The sequence below is a fragment of the Octopus bimaculoides genome, chromosome 21 (assembly GCF_046866305.1).
Source record: "Octopus bimaculoides isolate indiv1 chromosome 21, ASM4686630v1, whole genome shotgun sequence".
NCBI lineage: Eukaryota > Metazoa > Mollusca > Cephalopoda > Octopoda > Octopodidae > Octopus > Octopus bimaculoides.
Genome location: NC_142948.1, coordinates 30,021,657 through 30,027,187, shown reverse-complemented (window position 1 = coordinate 30,027,187; position 5,531 = coordinate 30,021,657). Strand labels below are relative to the sequence as shown.

General features: G+C 34.8%; 1 long non-coding RNA gene across 1 annotated transcript in view; it reads right to left on the bottom strand.

Annotated features, from left to right (window-relative positions):
• The window catches only part of LOC128250469 (uncharacterized), an 88,393-nt gene extending 87,147 nt beyond the window's left edge, over positions 1 to 1,246 (bottom strand). Inside the window, exon 1 of the long non-coding RNA XR_008266484.2 lies at positions 1,098 to 1,246. This is a non-coding gene — a long non-coding RNA (uncharacterized LOC128250469). The remainder of the gene's footprint in view (positions 1 to 1,097) is intronic.
• Positions 1,247 to 5,531: the final 4,285 nt, after the last annotated feature.

The following is a 5,531-nucleotide window of genomic DNA, read 5'->3' as shown; positions in this document are numbered from 1 at the left end:
CAAGTCGCAATGGGTGGAAGAGAGCGGTGAGCAGAAATTCAACAGTGTATAAATTTATAGTGAAAGGCTGTAAGACGTAGAAAAAACTCATTAGAATGTTGAATGTAAGACAACTTATTGCAACGGTTGCAAAATATCTATATTGGTTTCAACTTTTGGCACAAGGCCAGCAGTTCCTGGAAAAGGGGTACGTCGATTATTAGAGGTACCAACTGGTACCTTTATTATCGACTGCGAAAAGATGAAAGATAAAATTGCTCTCAGCTGCATTTGAACTCAGAATGTAAAAGCGGACGAAATGCCGTTAAGCATTTTATCCCGGCGTGCTAACGATTCTGTCATGTCGTTGCCTTACAAGATATCTATATTTAAGAAGTAGGTGATGGAAGTAAACTAAGGAAACGAACTTCAATAATACCAGCAGCAATATGTACACAACACCAAATTTAAACAACATCGCATTTAGCACCGCCGATACACTGTAAGTCTCTTTGAAGACAAAAAACACCCCGCTATTACAAAGATAAATTGGTTACTCGAAAGCGAGATACATTACTGGATGGGGAACAAACACGACGAGATGGTTTCCATTACGGTTAAAAACATAACACGAGAACATGAGTAAAAAGCATTGGAATACATAAATAAAACAATTCTAAACGCGTTGAAAGCCTTCACTTATCTAATAGTGTATTTCTTATAAACTATACTCGTATACGGGTTGTAGCATAGTTTAGAAATCTGAAACGGTTTCATAATCCCCAGTTACTTTCTTGGGTAAAACTACTGCTTGACCCCACTTAACACACGTGTTAATCCCTGTATTACACTTAGCTAATATATATATATATATATATATATATATATATAATTTTATTTAAAAGAGTTCCAACTGTTTTTTATGTTTTATTTATATTCTTGTAAAATTAATGTGGAATATAGAATATGGAATATATAAGATAAAAATGGATAGTATAATGAAATGAAGTATTGAATGTCTTATTGAATATATGGAATATGTCTTATTGAATATATGAGATATTGAGTGTTCAATATAAAGGATTAAATATATAAATGCGAATACGTATTTTCAATACCTTGTGGTATTCATCATGACCGGTATCTGACAGACTGTGAGGTAAGATCAACAAAAATGTACTCCATCCAGTGAGAGTTAAATATCTTTTAATGTTCACTGTATTAAAACAAGAGGTGCTTATAGTTTCTGGTGATTGGACCACGTGGTCAGGCTAATATTTATAGGTTGCTTAATTTTTATACCACACACATTTTGTTATATATATATATATATATATATATACACTGTATGTCCTGTAATGGAAAATTCAACAAAAGAAGTACTCCATCTGGTGAGAGGTGAATAGTATTTATTTAAAGGGCACGATAAATACATGTAGTAAAGCGCTCCTACTAATTTCATACGGTGAGAAAACTCAAACATTTTCTTCAGGCGCAAATGAACTAAAAAAAAAGTGAATAACAGAGGTATGATTCCTTCTTACCTTTTTGGCGTTTCTTCAAATCCGGTACAAATTCTTCATAGTTCAAAACGTTGGTAACTTTTTACTTTTTACTCAACCTGATATATATATATATATATATATATATAACATCCAAAGATCGAGGTGTAGGAAGAAAGGTAGCTTCAGGCAATCTGTAGTAAAAATTAAAAAAAACATCTTTCAGGGAAAATAGTGGTTCATTGAGACGGAACGTCGTTGATTTTTATCTTATCAAAGTTCGATAACCTAAAAAAGAAATGTTTTTTCTGGTATTTCACGGCAGGTGACCTGGATTGCCGGGTATGCGACAATATAAACTTTCACCTAATCAAAATATCTTTGGCCGAAAGAGTGGCACGTGGTATACACCTCGCATGGATATTTACCACTCCCGAGGTTCCGCTCACTGTGAAACATGTAGCTTGCATCTAGGTTCAGTGCCACTGCCCTGCACCTTGGGCAAGTGTCTTTTACTATAGCCTCGGGCCGACCTATAACTTCTGAGTGGATTTGGTAGACGGAAACTGAAAGAAGCCCGTCATATATATATATATATATATATATATATATATATATATATATATGTGTGTGTGTGTTTGTGTTTGTTCCCCACCATTTCTTGGCAACCGATGTTGGCGTTTTTACCTCCCCGTAAGCTAGCGGTTCGGTAAAAAAGAGACTGATAGAATACGTCCTGGGGTCGATTTGTTCGACCAAAGGTGGTGCTCCGGCATGGCCGCAGTAATATGACTGAAACAAATAAATACATACGTACATATATGCATACCCAGTCATACCTCAGTTATTTAGTATAAATGAGCTTTGAGCAAGTATGCGTATTACAATAAAAATATATGTGAATATAATTACGTATAAAAAGAACTCCTTAGAAAGTTACTCTTAATTAAGTAGTCTAATTAAACTCACATTAATTTCTACATATTCAACACCCGGGTTACTCTCTTAACACATATGCATACATGCATGATTACATACATATGCATACAGACACGCGCACTCATATGTAGAACATACCCATAACGGTTTCAAATGGTTTCCAATTTTGGAACAAGGACAGGAAGTTCGTGGTTGACGGAGGATAAGTCGGTTCATTGACCCCACTGCTCAAATTTTTTTTTTTTTATTTTACGAACCACGAAATGACGAAAGGCAAAGACGAGCTGGTCGGAATTTGAACTCAGAACGTATAGACCAAGTAGTTTTCCGACGTGCTAAAATTTATGCCACATTATAGAACACGTTAAAGGTTTCAAATTTTGGCACAAGGCCAGCAATTTGGGAGTAAATAGGTGGTAAGTTAATTACATCGACCCAAGTGATCAACTAGTACTCATTTCATCGATCCCTAAGGGATTACTGGCAAAGTTGATCTCGGCGGAATTCGAAATTTGACATGAAAAGACGGATGAAATGACGCTAAGCATTTTGTCCGGTGTGCTAAAGATTCTGCCAGCTCACCGCCTTGATACTGTTGTCACAATGCCTGAAACTTTAGGAAGGGAAGTCGATTACATCGAAACTAGTATGCACTTAGTACTTATTTATCGATGCCTAACGGACGAAAGGTCCTTAATTTATCGACCACGAAGGATGAAAAGCAAACTGGTCACCGGCAGCATTTGAACTCAGAAAGTGAATGCAGGCGAAAAACCGCTAAGCATTTCGACCGGTGTGCTAACAACTTTTCCAGCTCGTCGCCTTTTTATAATAATAATCTTCCTCTCTACTGGAGACAGAATTCCTAAAAGTTGTGGGGAGGGGACTAATCGATTACATCGACCACCGCATTTCACTGGTACTTAATTTATCCATCCCGAAAGGATGGAAGGTAAAGTTGACCTGGGCGGAATGTGAACTCAGAATGTAGCGGATGGGCGAAATACCGGTAAGTAATTTCGTCCAGCGTGCTCACGATTCTGCCAGCTCGCTGCCTCTTAATAATAATAATAATAAGGGTAACAAGAATGTATGCTCCATCTTTTTTCTTCGGATTTTCTTCAACACTAGCATTTTCAGTTTTGCTTCTTTTGTGTTAACCAAAGAGAAAAAGAAAGAAAAATAAAAAAAAAAGCCCTCACACCACATAAACTTCTTATTGCTTTGATTTATTATTATCATTATTATTATTATCATCATTATTATTATTGTTATTATTATTATTATTAATTTTCTTAACTCTGCTATTTGTTGTGAAACAAAATCAATGATATTGCTATGCTGAGGAAAACGAAAAATTCCATAGCACTGGAGTAAGAAGAGAGTTGTTAGCTTTGGTAATAAATATATTAAATTATCTTTCTTCTCAATACAGAAAGAAAATTCGATTACACGTCATTTCTAACTAGAAAAGGCGACAATATCTTTTTTCTACAATTTTTTTCCCCTTCTTTATCTTTATTTTGATTCATTCACTTTTCTTTTTTTTTTTTTTTGTCTCTCTCTCTCTCTCTCTCAGTCTCTCTCTCTCTTTTTCTTTCGTTTTTCTTTCTTCGATGTTTTTTCACTTCAATATCGGAATTATTTAATTTTCCCGCAATGAAGCAAGAGCTAAACGAGAGGAAAAATAATTAAGTCAAAATTATTATCGATGTATTTTCGTTTCTACATTTTTGGAAGGAAGTAAAATTTATCTTTGCTGTAACATAATATACAGTGATCTTTTTTCTTCTCCTCCATTTTGTGCACACATACATTTATCTATATTTATATATCTATATAACAAACACACACACACACATATATATATATATATATATATGTATATATATATATATATATACATACATACATATAGGTGTGTGCTAGAAATTGTGTATGTATATATCTGTGTGTATACATCTGTGTGTGTGTGAGAGAGAGAATCTATGTAAATGTGTGGGGAGTGAAATGCGTTCGAAATTCAGTGTCGATCTTCAAAATCATCCAGTTATTCGCAATTAGGGTTTTAAGTGATTGTTATTGCCTTTGTTTCAAGAGACGATTATAACTAATTAATCAATCATAGTTATTGCTTTCGTTGCTGATGCTCCTCTTATTCTTCTTTTTCTTCTTCTTCTGCTGCTGCTCCTTTTATTTATTCGCGATAAGAGTTGTTCGAAAACTGAGGTTCTATTATATATATATATATATATATATATATATATATATATATATTTATATATATATATATATATATGCATTTATATATATGCACACGCGCCCACTCATTCCCACATACATGTGTCTCTCTCTCTCTCTCTCTCTCTCTCTCTATCTATATATATATATATATATATATGGTTTTTATAATTGCCATGTACGAAACTGTAGATACTGTAGAGCCTGAAGTTTGCTGAATTTGTTGTGTGTGTGTGAGAGAGAGAGAGGGGAGGGAAAGAGAGATAGAGAGAGGGGAAAAAGAGAGAGAGAGGGGAAAAAGAGAGAGAGAGGGGAAAAAGAGAGAGAGAGGGGAAAAAGAGAGAGAGAGAGAGAGAGTGCGTGTGTGCACGCGCGCGTATGTATCTTTGCAAAGAAACTTATACTTAATGTAACGCGTCCAAGAGTTTAGATTCTTAGCGCAATGGTCATTTCTTGACCCGATCAATTTTTATATGAGGCGTTTTTGACGGTTATCTCCATCTAAAAAGCTATATCTTATGGAAGCAAACCCAGCCGTACATGACTAAGACCTCTAATACCTTAATACGTTTTTCTGATCCTATGATAGGCCCTGCCTCTCATACATCATCATGTCGTGACTCGTTGGGATTAAGACGTTACGTGTTTTTCAGTAAAGAGATCAGTGCTTTTTAAACCCTGTCTTTTTCTATACATCTATCTGGATTTCTTTATGATTATGTACACACACACACACACACACACACACACAATAATATGCGTACACTCACAGATGTATGTACATATATATATGAAGAATGTATTGGAATGAAGATTTCCAGACAAATTCACATACATCTATATATATATATGCGTATATATATATCTATG